At 37.5% G+C, this 23,405-nt stretch overlaps 1 protein-coding gene and 1 pseudogene across 2 annotated transcripts in view; both read left to right on the forward strand.

Annotated features, from left to right (window-relative positions):
* Positions 1 to 23,405, forward strand: part of LHFPL6 (LHFPL tetraspan subfamily member 6) — a 244,234-nt gene that overhangs the window by 69,203 nt on the left and 151,626 nt on the right. The window lies entirely within an intron of this gene.
* Positions 2,983 to 15,397, forward strand: LOC107536984 (rab-3A-interacting protein-like; annotated as a pseudogene).

The raw sequence follows: 23,405 nt of genomic DNA on the forward strand, positions 1-23,405 counted from the left end.
TTCATTTTGATAGAATTTTGCTGATCTTTCAATATTTTATTATTTTTTAAAAATAATCATTCCTTTATTTATTATTATTATTTTTAAATATAATTTTATATTATTTTTCCTTCTTCCACCTCTCCTCTCCCCCTCCACAATCACACCACTGTTGTCCATGTCCATGAATTCTTTTTTTTTCTTTTTTTGCTCATTCCCCTTCCACCTCCCTCCTGCTCCTCCCACCACCACCACTACCAGAGCTGTCTGCTTGTTCTCTATGAGTCTGTCTCTGTCTTGCTTGGTAGTACAGTTTGTTCATTAAATATGAGTGAAATCATGTGGTACTTGTCTTTCTCTGGCTGGCTTATCTCACTTAGCATAATGCTCTCCAGGTCCATCATGCTGTCGCAAAAAGTAAATTTTTCTTCCTTTTTATGGCAGGGTAGTATTCCACTGTATAAATGTACCATAGCTTTTTTATCCACTCATCTATTAATGGACACTTGGGCAGCTTCCAAATCTTGGCTATTGTAAATAGCACTGCAAGGAATATAAGAGTGCATATATCTTTTCAATTTAGTGTTTCCGGTTTGTTTGGATAAATTTCCAGAAGTGGAATCGATGGGTCAAAAGGCAGTTCCATTTTTAAAATTTTGAGGTAACCCCATACTGCTTTCCATAGTGGCTGCACCAGTCTGCATTCCCACCAACAGTGCACAAGTGTTCTCTTTTTTCCACATCCTTGCCAACACTTGTTGTTTGTTGACTTATTGATGATAGCCATTCTGACAGTTATGAGGTGATAGCTCATTGTGGTTTTAATTTGTATTTCTCTGATGATTAGTGACATTGAGCATCTTTTCATATGTCTATTGGCCATCTGTATGTCCTGTTTGGAGAAGTGTCTATTCAGGTCCTTTACCCCTTTTTAAATTGGATTGTGTTGTTTTTGGTGTTGAGTTTCATAAGTTCTTTAAAATCTGGATAGTAACCCCTTTTCAGATGATTCATTGGTGAATATGTTCTTCTATTCTGAGGGTTTTCTTTTCATTTATTTGATGGTTTCCTTTGCTATGCAAAAATTCTTTAGTTTGATGTAGTCCCATTTGTTTTCTCTTTTGTTTGCCTTGCCTGAGGAGATATATCAGGAAAAATATTGCTGTGAGAGATGTGTCCAAAACATAGATGCCTATGTTTTCTTCTAGGATTTTTAGGGTTTCGATTCTTACATTGAAGGCTTTAATCCATTTTGAGTTTATTTTGTGAGCTGTAAGAAGGTTGGTCTAGTTTCATTTTTTGTATGTTATCTGTCCAACGCACACCTTTAATATTTGACAAAGGAGGCAAAAACATACAATGGACAAAAGATAGGCTATTCAATAAATGGTGCTGGGAACATTGGAAAGATTTGATTATTTTAAAGTGAGTGGTTTTTGTGAATGGGTTGCTTTTTGTTGTTGTGGGTTTGAAGGGAGTTAGAACCTGGTTATGTTAGAGTTTTCAAAAAAGTCATTAAATAGCTTTGAGTACCATTTGTCTGTCACTTGAACCTTTCTGAGTGAAAGCCTCAGTTTATAGTGATATACCACGATTTAGCAAGTCTTTTGACAAACAGGATGAACTGTCACCCTGAGGTGAGAAACCCAGTTGAATCAGCTAGTGGAAGTCATCGGTTGGCCGGTCAAGTGGTTGTGGGAAATTTGGATTCACTAAAAGCTCCTGTAAGGAAGCACTTTTGGCTGCCTGACTAGCTTTCTTAGTTATGTATATTGGCTCACAGTTAACATGCCAGTGTATGTGAATGTGTCTTTAAAACCACCCGGATCAGTTGTATCACAATCAATATAATAAACAAAACTATATGTATCATTTAAAACTTACATGATCATGATAGAAATCCAGTTTGAACTCCACATCCAGTTTTCTCTTAACAGCTTTTTATGTACACAAATTTATAATATACTTAGCTGTAGCATGCTCTTAGCATGTGTAAACATAGTTCTAGGATTATGTAAAATTTGACTAATTTTGATAGTATGAAGCAAGATAATTAGAAAAAAACCAAAGTTTAAAAATATTTACTTATTTTAAATAGTTTCTTACATACCATGACACTCATTTTCCAAGCAGCAACTTTGCTTACTTAACAACTGGTTTATTAGTTTATTTTCATGTTGAAATCATGTAAGTTTTGATTCTGCTGGTTTGTCACTTCTCTGGGTATTATATCATGATCTGGATGCTGCTCATCACTGTCCAACTTCAGGGAGCATCAGCAAACACACCTGTTTGGGCCTCATATCTGAAGATTCTGATTGATTAAGTCACGGGTGGGGTGCCCAAGCATCTGCATTTTTTAAAAGCTCTTTGGGTGATTCTAACATATCCCAAAGCTGAGAAACACTATTGTAGAAAGACTCAACTAGATACCAGACAGGATTGACCTTTAGAAATTTCCCATCCCTGAGATTCCTTATAGGTTTGTCTAATGTGAGATATAAGAAAGTTTTAGAAAGAGTTAGAAAACTTATGAAAATGAGAAGTTAACAAACAGAAAATATACATTATAAGAGAATACTTGTCATTGAGAAGGATTTTCTACAGGGCTATTTTAAATAGAAATCTCCCCTAGTACATTCAAAACATAAAGTTGTTTAGAAATACAAAAAGACTGACAGTTTTTTGAAACACAACTACTGGGGACTATAATGTCCCGGAATTCCTATATTCCTCTTTTACAAGAAAATAAGTTGGTCAGAACCTACAATATTGATTCTTTAACACTTAAGTCTGGTAAAACTAACTCTAAGTTTGCATTATTATTATTAACAAGGAAGTTCTAATATTGTTTAATTCAACAAACGTGTAATGGGAGATATACTGAATGAAGTCAAATCATGGATGAATTTTAGTACTCTAAATTTTTTTCTGGAAGCAGGCAAATCCAATGAAGCAGGGGAGAGACCTTATTAAATTTTTACTTTATAAAAATCACCTGGCATGAATGGTGTGCTGAGTGAATTAGAGGAAGGAAAGGACAACATGGAGATTGGAAGTCCCGTTAATAGATTATTTCAGCAGTCTGACTGCTGGGGTGGGTGGAGTGGGGGAGGTGGAGAATGTGGATACAGCGACCATGTAAGTTATCTTTCCAATTGGACTCTGTGAGTGTGAAAGGAAGTACTCACTATTAATGATTGCCCCAGAACAACAGGCATCAGTTGGAACTGTCCCAAACAGGGACGTATAATGGTATTAGGTGTGGGGAAAATAGACACAATTTCTAAGGATTTTTCAAAAATTTGGGAAAAGTTGGACAGAAATTTGGATCCCGAAAGTGTCTGGAGTGGAGACATATATTGGATATGTGTAGACATTGGAGTGGAGACATGTATAGATAGTGGTGATAAAGGTGGAAGCCTGGTTTACTTGAGGTCATTTCAGATTTTGAATAAAGAAAAGGGAGTCAAGGACCCTGTATCTATTTGTAAAATCAGAGGAAAAAACATTTTTTTCACCTGCTCCTTAAAATCTTAAGTGCTTGAAGCGTGAAAAGGTAGAATCCCCCCTCCCCCCCATTCCATCAGTGTTCACTGGGTTACTAAGTGGTATCTTAGTCTATCCTTTTTGTACTTCATTTTTGCCCCCATTCCAATCAGCAATTTGCATTTTAAATATTCTTGAGTACTCAGGAACTAATTACATAACTTAGAAGTGTAAAAGTTCTCATTACCCCCTACAGTCTATGTTAATTTTCTTTGGAACTCAGAGCACTTGGTAAGCCTTTCCCTGTAACTGAAACATACAGAGTAGGTTTTCTTTAAAACAATTTCTAGGAAAAGGTATTATTTTTAGATCATGTAGGGAGCTAAATAAAATTTAAACCTCCTCTCCTTAAAACTACATAGCACACCGTATTTCCAATATAAAATATTTAAATTGCCGTTATGTAGTGTGCTTTACATTAATAGAATGCTACGAAGGCTGATTTAAGAGACTGTATAATATGTTTGACAGCTAAAGTGATACAACTCACTCCTGTACTGGCACTTTTGATCTTTGCTTTGTGTTTTGAGTGTTCTCTTCGGAATTGTAAATTAATCCTGAAAGCTCATCACAGTAAATTAAATCCAACATCTAATTTTTATCAAGGTTTTTGCTTCATTCAGTTTTACTGTTCAGCTAATTGAGGCTTAGAGAGGTCAGGTATCTTGGTCAAAGTGTCTAGCATGTCAATGTCTTAGCTCAGATGAGTTTTCTTTTAGAACCCAATGATTCCTGTATTATATATTCATTAGTCTGTCCATTAACATCCAAGTCATTCTTGTTGCTCTCTTTATGAACTGCTGGCTGTGTTTAAAGGGTCCTCAATACCAGTGAGACTTTATGGGAAGTCTGCATGTTCATTTGTTATCTTTTATCTGCAAATGATGAACATATAGAGATCAATTATGATAGTCTCCTACATGGTAGATGTGGCTCTCCAGCAAAATCCAGCTGTGTGCTGCTCAGGCTCACCAGTAGGATGCCTGTGTGGGGTGGGATGATAAGTCATGTGCTATCTGGTATTTGAAGCCAGCATGGCAGAAGGCAGGATGGCCTGCAAATAAATTACTTCATTTCAGGGGCATGGAGCTTTGCCAGGAGACAAATATTTTGCATTCATTTCCTAGAGGCTGCTGGAAGTGTGGCATAGTTGTTAGATTTTTGTTGCTGCTGCTGAAGGGCTTTGTCCAATCTAGCTAGGAGATTATTCCAGAAGGATTAGACAATAGAAACCCATAAAGAGCCTCCACAGTGCTGTGCCTTTTAGGATATGCTAGGTTGAAAGCATTTTGAAAAATTCTTTGGTTGAAATTCAATTTAAACATATTAGCATGAGTAAAGAGAAGGGTATACTGTAATTATATATAACTTTTGAGGTATGAATTCATATAAAACTTTACTCAAGCTCCCGTTTTTTCTCTCCACAGTAATTCTTTTTTTATGAAAGCAAATGTTTTGTATTATTGGTCTCCCCTCTCAGTTAATAATGCTTTTTATTTAAGCAATTCCTTCAATTTGTATCTCTCCCTTCCTTCATCACCACTCACATGTGGTGTGGCTAAGAAGACAATGCTGATGCTAATACAGGACAATCTATGAGCTAGTTAATCACCTACCTCAGCACAGATAGCTCTGGAGGTGCCTTGCTGTTCTGTAGAGATAAAGGAGAAAGGGAGAAAGATGATTTTAAAGCAGTGTCTTCAAATGATTATCAAACAAAGGCAAGCATGTAGGAAGCTATTAAGCTGGAAGGAAATTCCCAGGAAGGAGAAGGCAATAAGGGCAAATGGTAAAAATAAAGTGTGAGCCCAAGTACATATTATGTCAACTTAAGTGACTAACTGCCAATTTGGCACAGCATGCTTTTGGATCATGTACTGTTGAATGCATGACCTTGTTTCCTGATCCTGATTTATAGCTTTGTGTGCTTCAGGCTTTATTTTGGTTTCTGAAAAATTCCTGGATCCTTGACGGGAAAGTAGGCAAAGCCTGAAGTGGCTGCAGAAGTTACGGCCCATCACTTCTTGAAGGCCACAGGGCTCATTCCTAATTTGGATTGTTTTGTGAGTGGAGCTAACAGGCAGGGACAGTACTGTGTCAGAAAGATCATCAGGTGTAAAACGGAGTAAGATTCTGTGCAGGAGAAGTGGGAAGAGCTGTTGGAAGTGCAACCACTCCATTTAAAGGGGATTTGGGTCTCATCAGGATCAAATGAATGAAGTTCAACAGCAGTGGCTCAAGATGGCCCTAAAAAGATTGTGTAGGACTGATTTGGTAGTTATTTGCCGATTTGGTCTATTCCTGCAAATGCCCAGAAAACTCATGTTCATTTTACATGTCCTCTGAGCTTGTTTCTAATATGTGGCGATACATGGGGGATAGGAATCCCTATCTTTTAGCACCTCACTATATTTCTTCTGGTTTTTGTCTGGCTGGAATTAAAAACATTTACATCAATCAGTTATGTCCTTGGTTGGCTTCTTCAGCTTTGGGAATATTAAATTCTTTTCTGCGTAAGCACAGAAATTCATATACATTTAAGTTGGTGCATCGCTGCTGGTTTTTAAGCTTTGCTGAGTTGGCAAGCCATATGCCTTTCCCTCTCCCATCCCTTGGCATTCAGTTAACCTTGACTGAATAAAATGAGCTACTTAGGTGGGTTTTGTGGCTCGCATTTCTTTGGTAAATGTTATTTTCACATGAAGCATGGTGTTCCTACGTAGATTATTGTTGTTCCTGTTTGTAACTGGATCACAACAATAGCCTGCTTTTTAGAGCAGGTACAAATGTGCTGCCAGGGGACCAGAACACTTTTCCTTTATCAGTGTAAACAGTGAATAATCTGATCAGCTTCAAGAGAGCAGAATTTCAGTCATTGCCCTGCTGAGCTGCAGGTTCAGCTGTGAGATGATGAGGCTCTCTCTCAGTCTATTTTCAGAAGAGACTCTGGCACTTAGAGCTTTATCACTTGCGGCTCCACCCGTCCTTTTAGTCCATTTGTTAGTCCGTTCATAACCTGGGAAACAAGAAGGAATTGTAAAATGGTGGAGCTTTATGAAATTTTAGACTGCATCTTTCCAATCATTCAATTCACAGATGAAGGAAGTGAACCCAGTTACTTTAATTCGGCCAGTTTAAATACCCAGTGCCTATGCCTGGACCAGAATGTGGGTCTCTTGACCCTCAGTCTAAATCATTCTTCACTAACCACTCTGTTTCTCATCGAAATGAGTGTAACCACTGAGAGTAGGGATTACAAAAATTAATTGTTGTAGTTCAAGAATCAGGTTGGAAAGAATGAGTTCATCAGTTTTTTTTAACACTTCTCAGATGGGAATATTCCATAAGGATCTAAGTATTAGTTTTTGTAACACCTTTTCAATTTGCTTGGAGAAAGCTGACCTCTTGCATTCATTATCAGTCAGGAGACACACAGCTGTTCCTGGACAAGCCATTACTTTTTCACTTGCCTCAGCTTCCTCGTGTAAAATCAGGACAACAAGCCTCATCACCACCAGTAAGAGATGATAAGAGCCATCTACTTTGTCCTGAGTTTCATGTAGGAGACTGATCATTCTGCGGGTGGTGTAAACCAGTGGTTCTCTAAGTGTGGTCCCCACACCAGCATCAGCATCATCAAGAAATTGTTAGAAACGCAAATTCTTGGGGCACAGCCCTGACCTATTCTGTATCACAAACTCTGGGGTAGAGCCTAACAATCTGTCTTTTTTTTTAACAGGTCTTCCAAATGATTTTGAAGTGTGAGAACCACTGATCTAAACAATTCCTTCTCATCTTCCTCTAGCATAGACAAGTCATGGAATTCAGAGAGTTAAAAGGAAACATTTATATGAGAAAAGACTAATACTCACAGAACTGTCACTTAAACTTCAGGAAGGAGACACAAATGTTCTGTATCTCTTTTCTGTGCCTTTATTATTAGCTATGTGGCAGATGGGTGTGAGAATCGTTACCAAAATATAAGCCCTGGAAGGCAGGGACCACACCTAGTATGTTCCCTGTTAATTCCCCAGTATCTGTCTCAGTCTCTAGAACATACTTGGGACTTAATATTTCTTGAAGAATGAATTAATGAATGTTAAGAATGTCTGGCACTATAGCATATGGAAGAAGCATAAAATTGGACAAGGAACAGGTCCAAAGCCCAAGTTTGATTCCCTTTAGCTGGGTAAACGTTACTGAGTTGCTTACTCTTTGGGCTGGAGGGGCCTCATCTGTGTAATGAGAGGATTGAGCTGCAGTTGCTTTTAGAGGACTGTCCCACTCTGACATTGAACTTTCTATGAAAGAAGGTAAAGGGCAAAGTGAATGTAGATAAAATGATAAGGCCCATTAAGGAGATTAATTTAATTAGCCCTTTTCCATGAGATTTCCCATGTCTCTAACAGCTCATCAAGATCCTCCTTTTCTAACATATTGATTGAATTTCTCTCTGTACCTCCCCCTGTCCTCCCATCCAATTTTTTATGATTACTGGCTCTGACTTAGAAAAATGGAATATATTCATACTAAAGCTATTGAGAGCAGGGTATAAATTGTATAGATTGTTTATTCCATAATTTACTAGTACAGTCAAGATCATATAATACATACTCAATAAATATTTCCTGAGCGTGGTTGAAGAGAGGCATTATGTGAACTAATAAGGCTCATATACATGTTGTGATCATAAAGGCCAGCATCATAAAGTCCTGGGTCTAGATCTTGACTTAAAAGATCTATGACTTTGGACAATACACTTGATTCTTTCTGAAATTCAGTTTCCTATTTGTAAAGTGGATATAATACTTACTTTATAGAGTCATTGTGAAGAGTAAATACAGTAACATGGAAACTTCTACTACAGTGCTTGGAACATAGTAGACACTCAATAAAATACAGTTTATTTTTACATTTCCCCATGAGCTAGTTTCTAAGCATCCTGTAGAACACATATACTTATTTCTTCACTCTCAGATCTTTCTATTTTGTGTAGTTCTAGCCTTTAAGACTTTCAAAGACTATTTTGAGGTATTCAAATAAAGAAGGCCATGGCAGATTTCAAATAGAAATATAACCCAGAAGCAAGACTGAGTATAGAATATGATACATACTTGGGAGTATAAGAGATGGGGGCTGAGAAAACTTTACCTTGATGATTAGAATAAAATAATTGCTTTAGATCAGAATTCCACGGATGCCATAAGAGAAGTCATTCCTTTCTACTTCCAACTGGAAGTTATTTGATTTTACCTAAAATGATTAAACTTACCCTAGGACAAACACTCTCACAACCAGTATTTCCAGTTAGTAAAATTTTAAGCTTATTAACTATTATTTAAAAATAGCCCTTTGAGCTTCTTTTTATTAAATTGAATTTATTGGGGTGACATTGGTTAATAAAAATATATATGTTTCAGGTATACAATTCTATAATACGTTATCTGTATATTGTATTGTGTGTTTACCACCCCAAGTCAAGTCTTCTTCCATCAACATTTATTCCCCATTTAACTGCTTCTTCTCCCCCACCCCCAGCCTCCTTCCCTCTGGCAATTTACCATACTGATGTCTATGTCCATGAATCTTTCTTTTTTACCTTGCTTAATCCCTTCACCCTTCTCACCCAGACCTCAAATCCTTCCCCTCTCACAGCTGTTAGTCTGTTCTCTGCATCCATGAATCTGTCTCCACTGTTAGTTTATTTTGTTCATTAGATTCCACATAAAACTGAAATCACATGGTATTTGTCTTTGTCTGACTGGCTTATTTTAGTTAGCATAATACTCTCCAGGTCCTGTCACAAAAGGCAAGATTTCCTTCTTTTTATGGCAGAGTAGTAGTCCACTGCGTAAATGTACCACAGCTTTTTTATCCACTCATCTACTGATGGGCACAAGGGCTGCTTCCATATCTTAGCTATTACAAATAACGCTGCAATGAGCGTAGGGGTGCATATATTCTTTTAAATTACTGTTTCAGGTTTCTTTGGATATATTCCCAGAAGTAGAATTGCTGGGTCATAAGGCAGTTCCATTTTTAATTTTTTGAGATAACTCCATACTGCTTTCCACAGTGACTGCACCAATCTGCATTCACACCAGCATTGCATGAGGGTTTCCTTTTCTCCATATCCTCGCCAGCACTTGTTATTTGTTGACTTCTTGATGATAACCATTCTGACAGGGTCTTTTGAGCTTCTAAAGGAAGGAAATGGCGTTAGGGGAGGGCAAGGACAGCAAATGGTGAGGATATTTCCTTTCTAACAATACCCAGCACATTTTGGCCATGAGTCTAGATAACTGTGGCCTTTCTAGTGGCCAATCTATAGAAGAGAAATGAAAGGCAGAACAATGTAGCACATAACTGGGTGGGCCTTTCCAACCCTTGCCAGCCATCCAAACCTTCCAAGGGTCCATAGAACAAAAGTGGCCAGAAGACAGCTTGGATTCTTATCTCCTTCCAAATTCCAAACATGCCAGGCCCAGCCAAGTTGCTCTGTTTTTAGTATTGAAGAGCAGTCTGAAGATACATTTTCCAAAACAACTTCACAAACTAAAATAAACAAGGGGATAGGATTGGCTCAGTCATTTTGTAACAGAGAGTATGACCAAGAGAGCAATTTGACTTTGATTCTTATATATTTTACATACTATGAAAAGAAGGAATTAAAGTTATTACTTGATTTTTAGTCAAGGAAACAGATGCCACAATGACAGGGCTGTAGAGTTAGGATGAGATAGGAGATAACATGAAGACTGGATATTAAGCATTAAGGAGAAGGTAAGGATTGGGAAGTTGTTGAAATCATAGATAATATTTAAAACTTGAAATGTTCTTTATAGTTACTACATTTTCAAATAAAACCACATTTTAATTACTCATCCTGCTTCAGGACCAGAAAACAATAGGTGTTTACAGGTGGTGTCAGGGAGTCTTGCGAACCATTTGTCTGGAGAAGGAAACTTTCAGAGAATCCACAGGCATTGGCTGGGTTGGTTGATGCAGAAAGTGTTGGAAAATGCTGAGGGAATAATAAGGAGTTACAGTGGAGGGTGCAGGAGGGTGCATTGTTATTATCAAAAAGCATTTCTCAAGGACAGCTCTGCTATTTTTGTTCCATGAGGGAGATACCTAACAGCAGGCAAAATATTACACCATGGATCACCAGAAAAATAGATAGCAAATACCTTCTCAGTATAGTAGTTTGCTCTTATCCACAAGACCCCCTGTGGATGCCTGAAACTGGGGAGTGCTGAACCCTATATATAATGTTGTTGTTTTTTATAGATACCTACCTATGATAAAGTTTAATTTATAAATTAAGCATGGTACTAGATTAACAACAATAACTGGTTATAAAATAGAACAATTATAACAATATACTATAATAAAAGTTATGGGAATGTGGTTTCTTTCTCTCTCCCTCTCTCAATCTGATAAGTGATTTGATAACTGAGGTGGCTACTAAGTGACTAATGGGCAGAGACACTGGACAAAGAGATGATTTACATTCCAGGTGGGACAAAGTGCAATCGGAGATTTTATCACGATACTCAGGACAGTGCACAATTTATAACCATGAATTGTTTATTTCTGGGATTTTCTATTTAGTATGTTTGGACTGCAGTTGACTGCCAGTAACTGAAACCACAGAGAGCAAAACCATGGATAAGGTAGAACTACTGTAAAACTCTTGATCCAGAGAAAATTAGACTTTAAATTGGTATTTCATTCCAAAATATTACTAAAATTCAGAGGAAAAAAGGAGGTTTTTTTTATTTTCTTTCTAACCTTTGCCCTTTCGTTAAATGCTTGGAGTTTTTCACAGAAAACAATTAATATGGCTTGAGGTTATTCATTTTTCATAAAGCAAAAGTTCTGTGATTATTCATAAAGTCATACTAATTAATCTAGAAAGTTCAATTCCACCCCCTCCTCCCATGCCCGTCTTCAGGTTGAACCATTTGTTTACTTCTCTTGTGCATTTGTCAAGGATGGTGATGGTTTTTTCCCCCGTTTTAACCAACTTTAATCAATTGATTGAGGATAGGAGCAAACAATGCCATGATTAATTACTGAAGCTTGTGGGAAGTGAAAGTATGTTAAGGATATATTTCATGCCTTACAGTTCATTCTTATTTATAAATTTTTAATCAAGAAAGATGATATTACACTATTGTATTATTTTAAAAAATAAACAAATTTGATAAGATATTAAGATTTGATAATTTGGGAAGTGGGTGCAGAAATGTTAATTATATAAATTCATGACTTTCTGTATATTTGAAATAACTTATTGTAACAAGAATGAATACACTACACTCATATAAAGCTACCCATCCTAATCTTAGTAAATGTTAAACCCAGCCTGTTACTCTAACCTGATACTGTCAACTCTTGATTTTGTGGACCTCGATTTAAGGGTCTTTAAATTTAATGGACAAAATTTCTGGTCTGTATATGTGAAAATTAACATCCTGTTAATTTTAAAATGCTTTTAACCAAGATTTCCTTGTAACTAAATTAGCAAGGTTTTTTTTTGTTATTAATTCACTGTTATTTTGAACAGGTTTTAGTTAAAAGGCCATATGTTGGAAAAAACACTGTAGTAATTTCACCAACATAAATAAATTTTACATATCTACAACTATAGTCTACATATTTCAATTCAAGAGTCACCACCCCTAAACAATGCTTGGCAAATGATTAGCACATGATCACACTGCATCACGACCAATAATTGATTCTGTTGTCCAGTGGCATGACTTTCTGCAGCAGTTTTTAACTCCTACTGACCAATGTTCTAACGTGAGCTAAGCCATGCCCCAGCTGTGTGTAATTGTTTACTTGTGGTGACTGGTGAATTCACGCATTTACTAGACAAATTAAGTATCAATTTTAAGTTACTGTAATGCATATAAAAAACTTTTCTGTGAAATTAAACTTTTTATACATACTTAATTTTAATTACACAATCATGTTTAAATAAGTAAAAACAGGTAAACTAATGAATTTGTCAATTTTTTAACATAAGCAGTCAGAAAATGTACTTTATTATATAATGGACTTTTGACTTCAACAGATACCCCCTCACCTGAATTAGTCCATTATATTGAGGTTTTACTGTATTGTACTCTTGAAGCTAGAGCTTGCATGTTAAAAGTTTTTTTAGTATACTTTATAATTCAGGAGTTTCAGTTCCTGTATGAACCTAAGGAGCAGCCTGACCTTCAAGGCACTGGTTAATGCAGACTGCCCAAACACAGGAATTCAACCAGGTGGCTAACTGTGGGACTCTGACCACGAGAATCCATATCAGGGCCAGTAGTTACACTGCCTGCATGTCTACGGCCCCTTTCCCCTGATCTCTTTGTTCTGCTTTCCCTCTCCCTCATAAAATCCTCTGTCTGCACTGAGATCTGAAAATGGGTTTTTGAGGACTGGGAAAAATCCCTCATTTTCTCAAGATGCAGGCACTGGAATAAACCTCCTTCCTTTTTCACCAAGACCTGTGTTAGGAGTTTGGCTTCCAATGGGGTAGGCAGGCGAACCTGAGTTCGGTAACATTATGAGAAATATTTTTAAAATAATAATCATGGATACCAGTAATTTAATTTCAAGTTTAAATTGTATATTTCAAATTGCAGTCTTTCTCTTTGACTATTTTTTCCTTTATTTTGCTTAACTTTTCCTTCCAAAATTATCCATTTCTGAAGAGAATATTTACTTTCCACTAATTCCTGTAGCTCCTAACTTGTCACATTTTTTCCAGTCTTTCTTTCTTTTTTTTTTCTGGAAAGATGCATGCTGATCTCTTGATTAACATGGGGTTTGGTGAAGAATTTAAGTTACAGACCCAGTGACTTCAGACTCATGTAAAAAATACAATATCCCAGAGTGAGCCCCACCCCAGCTAAGTATAGTGGGTAAACCCAATGTCCTCCCCACCTCTTTCTGCTCTGGTGAGCTCTATGTGGTCCTGTGAGCATCTCTGAGTGCAGGCAGTGGTCTCCATGGGTTCATCAAGGTATCTTATGATGAGGCTTTTGCTCTGGCTAATGACCCGTTGGAAGGTTTCCATGAAGTAAACCTTGCTTCACCCACTTCTCCAGACCTTCTTGGCACGAATGAATCGGAAGCTCAGAAGCAGACTACTTCACTGGCATCTATGTTACAGATCCAGCACTTTGTTCTACCTCTGGTATAACAGCTGCCAACTAAATTAACTATGAGAAAGGACAGCTATAGTGCAGAGAGGGTTTTGCAGGGTGCTTCTACAACAGAAGCTTATGATGTCAGTGATGATATTTTCGGGTTGAGTACTAATAGCCTGTCCTGTTTACGAAGCCCATCTGTTTGGAAGTCAGAGAAAAGGGCTATGAAAGATTAAAAGAAAAACTTGCAAAAGCTCAGAGGGAACTGAAGTTAAAAGATTAAGAATGTGAGAGGCTTTCTGAAGTATGAGATCAAGTTTGACAGGAATTGGAGGAACTCACAGCTAGTCTATTTGATGAAGCTCGTAAGATAGTGAGAAAAGCAAATGTCAAGCAGGCAACAGCAGAAAAACAGCTAAAAGAAGCACAAGGAAAAATCGATGTACTTCATGCTAAAGTAACTTCATTGAAAATACTTGTATTGTCCAGTTCTCCAACATCACCTAACAAGAGCCTTTGCCAGGTGAAAAGACACCTTTTAAAAAGGAGCCCACAAGAAATCAAAGTATAGGCAGTGCTATGAGTGGCAGTCACCAGGACCTCAATGTGATAAAGCTGTGAATGAAAAGGGGCCACATGCTAACCTGCCTACTCAAGGAAGACCTGTGTGGTGGTCTTGCAAACTCAAGAGACCTAAAGGAACCACAAAGGATGGACCGAAATGAAAACTTTCAAACTAAAAGTGGTTTATGGTGGGTAGTCATGTCCTAGGCTGGAATCTTCCCTGACAAAGGTCAATCTTTACCTTAACTGAGCCTGTCTGTTGTCTTTTTGCATCTACGATAACATATCTTTGAAATGTCAAAGTAATTTTCCTTTTTCTGGATTCCCTCAAAGCACAGGCACCACTGTACAGAGACCACAGATCCCCTCATTGTTGAGTTAATTGTTGATTGTTAGCTATATTATACCCACCTAAGTAAAAGAAATATGGATTTTTATCCAATTCCAGAGATTCCCCCCTTTGCTTTCTCCTGCCTCCCCAATCCAGCACCAATGGATTGCATGTAACCCACATAGTCTCCTCTTCTGATTGTAATGTATAAAATAAGGTGCAAAACTGCCATTCTCTGGAGCATTATCTCAACCCATTGAAATTTTTGCTTCCTGGCAATTGTCAACAGTTTGGCTCAAATAAACTCACAAAAATTCTTCACAGATTTGAATGTTTCTTATGTTGACACAGCCAATTGTAAAAGACTGTGAAGAGACTGCTTTATCTCTGTACAGTGAATGAATTCAGATATTGGAAGGATGACCCCCCAATAGACAGAACGTGCCCTTTCTTAGACAAAATCTATCAGGAAGGTATCTTTCGATTTTTAAGATTCTCAAAAAGTGAATTGGCTTCAGCCTTTTTGGAGACTGCAAAAAGCAGTACCCTGAGTGTTGAGACAGCGGGATTACAACCCATTTGATTTGTGAAAGCTTCTGCAGTCCAGTGCGGAGGACCAAAAAGAGTGCTCTCACTGGCCAGAGTAAGTCCTGTAAACACAGAGTTAAATTAGGAGACTATCACCCTATTTCTCTGTTTTATAGATACAGGATCACTTCTGTATGTAACTTTTTACATACATTTGCTGTATTCAACAGGGACTCGTGAAACAGCAGGGTGCTGATTGCATGTTTTGGGAAGATGCACAGTTGAGAAAAGATATGTCACTGGCAGAGCTGGGGTATTTGAAAGAGGAACTCTGACCCTCTGCCTGAGACCATGCATGAACCTCCCTAATACCTGGAAAATGGCTGGCTATTTTTATGGTTACTCGATATTTATTTCCAAGGTGTGGCCCCAAAACTTTTTCCCTCTTTTGCAAATTACACCATGAAATACTGAGATTTCTTTTAAACTGACCTATGCTGTGTTTGCTTATTATTTAGTTGAACACACTATAAAGAATTACACACTATAAAGGAGCACTAGTGACTGTAATTTTTTTTTAAACATATTTTTATTGATTTCAGAGAGAGGAAAGGAGGGGAGAGAGAGAGAAACATCAATGATGAGAGAGTCATTGATCGGCTGCCTAGCCCGCAACCCTGGCATGTGCCCTGACCGGGAATCGAACCCCGATCTCCTGGATCCTAGGTCGATGCTCAACCGCTAAGCCACACCCTGCTGGGCGTGACTGTAATTTATAGTTGCAAAAAAAGCTAAATATGTAAATATTAGATTGGGAAAAAAATACAATTTCCCACCTCTCAATGCTAAAAGTAAAGTCCTGGAGCAGCAAGAGAAACACATGATTCTGGATTTTCAGTTTCAAGTAACTTATCCCTGGAAAGAGGCAAAGCCTTTCTCTTCCAGTTGACATAGACATCTCCACCCATTTGCCCTAGGGCAAAAGTAGCCCTCCTGGAAAACAGTGTCATGTTTTATAATTCAGATAAAAAAGATAAAGGTAAAGGAAACTTGAAGAATGTTATTTATAAACCAACAGTGCTCAAAATTTACAATTTGATAGACATAACTCTGCCTTTAATAAGTGATGCTATCTTTAGTTTTTCAGTCTCTGGTAAGGTGCTTGGCTGTATAGAGCTCTAGGACAACACACATTTTCTATGCTACCCTTCATTGCTGTCGTCTGCAGAGGAATCAGTAACCATGGGCAGCTAAGTGTGGCTTCAGCCTTCCACCAGGATTCTATTTGAGCATAGTGAGCTCCTCTCACAGAATCTGGTTTTTTTCTTGTAACTTGTTAGTTACTTAATATTGTTTGGTTTGTGCTATTTATCATCTTTATTTTAAAATCTCTTGCCCTGGCAAGTGTGCTCAGTGGTTAGTATTGGCCCATGCACCGAAGTGTCTCAGGTTTGACTCCTGGTCAAGGGCACATACTTGGGTTGCAGGTTTGATCCACTGTCCTGGTCTGGGCATATATGGGAGGCAACCAATTGATGTGTCTCTCTCACATCTCTCATCCTCTTTTTCTACCCTTACCTCCCTTCCCCTCTCTCTAAAAATCAATGGAAAAAATATCCTCGGGTGAGGATTAACAATAAACGAATCTCTTATTTTTTGATCATCTTGGCATTCTTAAAAAAACAACCCATTGATAATATTGGAATAGAGGGATGCTTTAAAGTAGTAAAATTTTAAAAATAATGATCAAATATAGAATAGTGAAATAAAAAATCAAATAAAAATTATACAGCTCATAATTTACACCATATTCATAATTAACCGCAAACATATTATATTCCAAAATGTAAACCCAAAACTATAAAACCTCTAAGAGAAGACACAGGAAGAAATATTTGTTATCTTGTGTTAGGCTAAGATTTCTTAGATACAACATCAAAACCATGGTCCATAAGTGAAAAAAATGACTAAATCTGACTTTGTCAAAAATAAGAATGTATGTTCTTTGAAAAACACTGGGAAAAAATACTTGCAAATCACATATCCAGTAAAGGACTTGTATCCAAAATACCTAAAAACACTCAAAACTCAACAACAAGAAAACAATGCAATTAAAAATGGGCAAAATATTTGAACAAAGATATATGATGGCAAATAACCACATGGAAAGATGTTAACCCTCATTTGTCACTGGGGTAATGTGAATTAAGCCACAACGAGATAATCATTTAACACCCATCAGAATGAGCAAGTTGAGCCCGGCCGGGCATAGCTCAGTGGTTGAGCATCAACCTAGGATCCAGGCAATTGGGGTTCGATTCCGGGTCAGGGCACATGCCCGGGTTGCGGCCTCGATCCCCAGTCGGGGGCATGCAGGAGGCAGCGGATCAATGACTCTCTCATCATTGATGTTTCTATCTCTTCCTCTCCTTTCCTCTCTCTGAAACCAAGAAAGATATATTTATATATATAAAAAAAAGAATGAGCAAGTTGAAAAGAATTATCAAGCTAAGTGTTAGTGAGGATGTGGATGAACCGAAACTCTGACACACTGCTGTGGCAATGTGAAATGGCAGAACCACTTTGGAAAACAACTTGGCAGCTTCTTAAAAAGGTTAAACGTACACTTATCCAGCCATTCCACCCTTAGGTATTTACCAAAGAGAACTGAATTTATATATTCTTACGAAGATTTCTGTATGAATGTCCATAGCTGCTGTATTTGTATTAGCCCCGAACTGGAAACAATTCATCTAAATGTCCATCAACAAGTGAATGTATAAACAAATTGTGGTATAGCCATACACTGGAATATGTTCAGCAATGAAAAGGGAATGAACTCAAATTCAAACAAAACTATAATGAAAGAAAGCAGATTAGTGGTTTCCTGGGATGGGAGAGTATGTAATGGGGGGGAGGGAGAAATTACACAGTAACAGGAGGAAACTATGGGATAATGGATACGTTTATTACCTAAATTATGGTGATGTTTTTACTGTTATATACACATCAAAATTCATCAAATTGTACACTTTAAGTAAATTCAACTTATTATACATTAATTAAACCTCAATAAAGCTGTTAAAAAGAAAGGAAGAGAAAAGGGAAGAGAAGGGAATGGCAAAGGGAAAGAAAGAAAGAAAAGAGGAAGGAGGAAGGAGGGAGGGAAGGAAAGACCTGGACTTAAAGTCAGAGACCTGGGTTGGGATCTTGAATCTGTCATTTACTTGCTGTGAGCAAACTGCATTCTTCGAGCCTCGGTTGTTGTTTTTTGTATAAAATGAGGTTAATGATACCCATCTATACACAGATGTGTGTAGAAATTTTGCAATATGCAAAATGTTTAATAAATATTAGGCATTATTATGAATATTATTTTTAATATTTATCAAGCAGATGAAAGTTGCAGCAATTTGAGGCATTTCCCACCCACAATGGGAGGAAATGTCTGGAGTCCTTTAGGGTGAGAGGCATGTTGAAGTGGGTATGGGGAGCAGAGAAGAAGCATGGATGTTCATCTTTTGCTGTGAGATGGGAAATAATACCTGAAACCTGTTAGACCACTCATCACACAGGAAATGTACTGCTGTTGCTCTCCTGTTTGGGATCTACAGGTCCCAGCATGCAATGCTCTGACTTAACGTGGGCCACAGAACACTGCTAGTACAGATGTGTAGTTTTTTTGAGCTAGCCTAGTAGAGAGGAATTGAAGCAGAAATGGGCAATAAATTCTTATTGCAATGCACACATTATGTATCATGTTATTTTTAAACAAAAGGCATACCATGCATTTTCTCTGTAAGCTAAAATACGTTTATTTATACTTACTAAATGGTGGCCAAGTATTGCTTGAACGACATAAAAAGCTTTTATAAACATAAAAATGTTTATAAAGAAATTGTTTAGAAACATGCATATACTGTTTAAAAAAATGCAGTTTCTCTTTCCATTAAACATCTACTCCTTGGGTAGCCCGAGTGTGGAAGTAGATGCAAAGCACTAAGCCATTTAAAATCTAAATGAGACTTTAATAAGGGAATGTCATGTTTCATTTAAAATATTCTCTTCACCTCCTTTTCTTATGCTGTCAAGTGCAAGAAAAGGCAGCTTTATAATTACATGGCTGCCTCAGCTTCAGATTATATGTGAGATCTCACATTATTTTCCCACACGTTTCTCTCCCTTTCTCTCAGTCCCTATCCCACCTCCTTCTTTCTCTGCCATCCAGCCCTCCCCCACCCCAGCTTTCTGCCTTACACTTTCTTCTTAAGGAGACGACAGAATGATGGAGTTCTGCTGAATAAGTTGCTGAAAGGTGGTGGCCCTTATTAATTTAGGGGTTGACAAGCAAAAAATAAAATAAAATATAAAATAAAATAAAATAATAAAATAAAAGGTGTAAAAAATGTTTCTTATTGTGGATAATCATCCTAGCCTGTCTGGGTAGAAAATAGGAGATTTTGGCTTCCACTGTTCGGCAGAGTGTGAAATCAAACGGAACTGAACTTTGTCAGATGTTTACTCTCTTTCATTCCAAGCTCCTACTGCTGTTCTCGTAGCCCTGAGGGCTTTGCTCACATTTGCTCATAGTGTTCCCCACTGAACATTAGGATTCTCATTCCTCGTTAAAAAACTAGCAAAGGTATTAGCAGCAGGTCTTCTTTTACATATATTTTATAGTAGCCTCTTTTTTTTTTCTAATCACAACTATTAACTGCACAGTTGGTTACAAAATAAGAATAAGTCCACGAAGCCAGTGCTGAATATTGGAAACTTGCACAGTGTTCCCTAGAAAGTTGTGTTGTAACGAAGACAGTCTGGAAGATAATGGTGTAGAATGAAGCTGTAATTTTCATTCTGTTTCCTGCAGTGATATACTTGGTGTTATTTTGTTTGTAAGAGATGGTTCTTGCTGGGTCACCTGCATGACAAGGTGTTTAGTTTTGATTTTAGGCTTGATCTGAGTTTAGTGGTAGAGGACAGAGGGAGGGATGTGTCAACAGATCCTTTACAATGACTGGTGAGGTCTGAATAAATTTTGGAAAATTCTTTTGTGATAGTATTATTGAATAGATGGTAATATTTTATTTATACTTAAACAAAATATTATTTAGACAATGCATAAAAGTAGATAGTCGTTCACTCTTCATTGGAAACCTGTAGAGAGAATGAACCTGTTACTGTAGTTAGCTAAATATTAATCAGAAGGAAGCAAAGGGAATCAGGCATTGTCGAGCTTTATAAAACTGAGGAGCATGAGCCTGTTTGCTTCACCAGGAAGCTACAGTTTAGCAATCCTCCCTTCCCGCACATAGGGAGCAGCCTGCCCTCCAAGAGAAGATTGGGGTGGGGCAAGGAATTAGAAGTAAAAATGGTGCAGAGGGAGGTGCTTGACCCTAGAGGCCTGTCAGTCTAATCTAAGAAAGGGATCATTGCCTAGGGAGTGGACCCATCAGAAGCTGGAGAAAGCTTGAGGAGTTGATTGCTTATACTTGCAGAACCTGAGGGCTTCAAATGACTAAGCTTTAATATGAAACAAAAACTCTGGACACTGGTCTTTGTCTTCACCTTGATGAAGACAAGGTTGGATTTTTTCCGTGGTGGGACTGACAAAGATGGGGCATTGGGAACCCAGGAGGGGAACTCCTTTGATCTTGCCTCACAGATCACCTTGCCACACCACAATCTCCTGTGCCTGGCTCCGTGAAATGTTTTTCTCATGATCCATGGAAGAGCCTAATTACCACCACCAACAAACCTAATGAGAAGAGTTCCTTCTTCAAATTTGGAAGGAACCGAGGAAGTTGTTTATTGTCTACCTGAACATTAATCCCTCCATAGCACCCCCAAACCTTAGTTAGAATATATTCAGTGAGAGGGAACTCACTTTCCCAATGCTACTGGATAATTCCATTAGACAGATGATCTTTCTTTTAGCAGAAATCAATCTTTCACAGTTTGAACCAATTGGTCAAACTGCATTTTGGAGCTGCTGAGAATAAATCGAGTCCTTCTGCCCGAGAGCCTTCAATTTTTGTGGACAGCTCTCATATCTCCACTTAATCTGTCATTCACGAAGTAAAAAAATTCCTCACTTCTTTAAGTTTCTCCCTCAGTCTCCCTAAGTGTCTTCACAATTCCTTACGTATACATAGTAGGCCCTCCGGGATTGTTTGACTTGACACAATCCGACTGTTAACAATTGTATTGCACTCAGATTCCATTCTATATAATGTGAAAATAGCAGTCATTATTAGCATGTTTTAATATTGATAATATCTATACATGGTTGATCATAAACCATTAATTTAACCTCATGTTTCCTCCTGGATTGGTTGACAAATTCTCCCTCAGGTGGATGATGTTCCTTTCTCTTTTTAATTTACACCAGTGCCCTGAAAAGAATGTTTAGGGGGGAAAAAGGCATGTCTTTATAAACTTAAAAAAGGGCATATCTATGTAAATCTAAAATGAAATATCTAGGAAGAAAGCCTGAGCTTTGAGGAAAACATACATTCTTTTATTCTTCCTAGTTGTTGAGAAAAAGTAGAAATCTTAGTTGTAGTTAAATTAATTTTAATTCATTTATATTTTAGCCAGTTCATTTCTGTTTATTTTAAGGAGCTGATGTATGTTGAATATGAAACTGTATTTTTCTTTTAGCTTTTGGTTGCATATATGACAGCAAGTAAAGATGTAAAATAATATACTTATTACTGATTATGTTTTAAGTATTAGAATTATGAATATGATATTATAGGATGAATTATGTCCCCTCAAATCCATATATTGAAGCCCTAACCCCTAGCACCTCAGAATATCACTATATTTGGAGATGGGCTCTTTAAAGAGATAATCAAGTTAAAATGAAGATATGAGAGTGGGCCCTAATCCAATATGACTGGTGTTCTTATAAGGAATTGGGACACAAACATAAACAAAGGGAAAACCATGTAAAGACCAAGGGAGAAGATGGCCATCTATAAGCCAAAGAGAGAGGCTTCTGAAGAAACCAAACCTGCCAACACTTTGATCTCAGATTTCTAGCCTCCAGAACTCTGAGAAGATAAATTTGTTGTTTAAGTCACCCGGTCTGTGGTATTTGTTATGGCAGCCCTAGCAAACTAATACGGTAGGGAAATGCTTACAGTGTAAATTCTGAAACATGAAGCCAAACCAAGATTGAAGGATATTTAAGATCCCATAAGATATAACTACAAATAATTGGTTATAATATTGGGTCTATTAATGTTCACCTAAATTTGTTCATATGAAATAAAACCAGTCCTTTCTTTTGAACAGTTTTGAGAAGAAATCACAAAACATGTTGATTAAACTGTATTTTTAAAACATTATTCTTTGCTGTAACTAAATTAATTTAACTTGAAACACGTTAGTATTCCTCCGATGACTCACTGATGCATTGTTTAGTATGCGCATGTATTTACTCCAACTTTGCTGTGTATTCTCAAAGCTAAGTTAGCATTTTGACCAATGAATTATATGCCAAAACTTCTAATTTTACCATTTTCCTTATTTGTACCTGGCCTGTCATAGTTGTTAACCTTTGGAGGAAGCTTTTTGTATTTGACTCATCAAATGGCACATTGTGAGAAATTGGTCTGATGACTGAAATAGGCATCTGCCAAGTTATTGTCAAATAGCAGTAGAATTTTAATTGTGTCAGTGCTTTTCACTGATCAAGTAGTGAGTTGCTGCCAACACTTTAATAGAATAGAATAGAATTGGATTGACCATATAGAGAATATTGACATAGTAAGGTTAAGTATCCTTGGGTGAAGTTTTGTTCCAGTTACATTAATTAATTCAACACGTATTTATGGACATACCAGGCACTGTCCTAGGTCCTTGGGATACATCAGTAGATAAACAAAGACCCCTGACCTCATGGTGCTTACTCTGTAGCAGAAGAAGAAGGCTAATAAATAATAAGTATGGTAAGTAAATTAAATGGCATGTTAGAAGGTGATAGTAAAGGGTATTAGGAATTACAGGAGTGGGGTATGGTTGCAGTTTTAAACAGGATGACCTGGGCAGGCCTTTTTGAGCTGCCACTAGGCAGACCTATAAGAGGTGAGGGAGTTGGCCATTTGGATATTTAGGGGAACATTGTGCTAGGCAGAGGGAACAGCAAGTGCCAAGGCACAAAAACAGAAATTCCTGGCATGTTTGTGGAATGGCCAGGGGCCTGGGGCTGGAGAAGGGTGAGTGAGGGAGTGATGGTGTCTAAGGAATAAGAGTAGGCCAGATCATATAATACTTGTAGGCCATTATAA

The sequence above is a fragment of the Miniopterus natalensis genome, chromosome 2 (genome assembly GCF_054644295.1).
Source record: "Miniopterus natalensis isolate mMinNat1 chromosome 2, mMinNat1.hap1, whole genome shotgun sequence".
Taxonomy (NCBI): Eukaryota; Metazoa; Chordata; class Mammalia; order Chiroptera; family Miniopteridae; genus Miniopterus; species Miniopterus natalensis.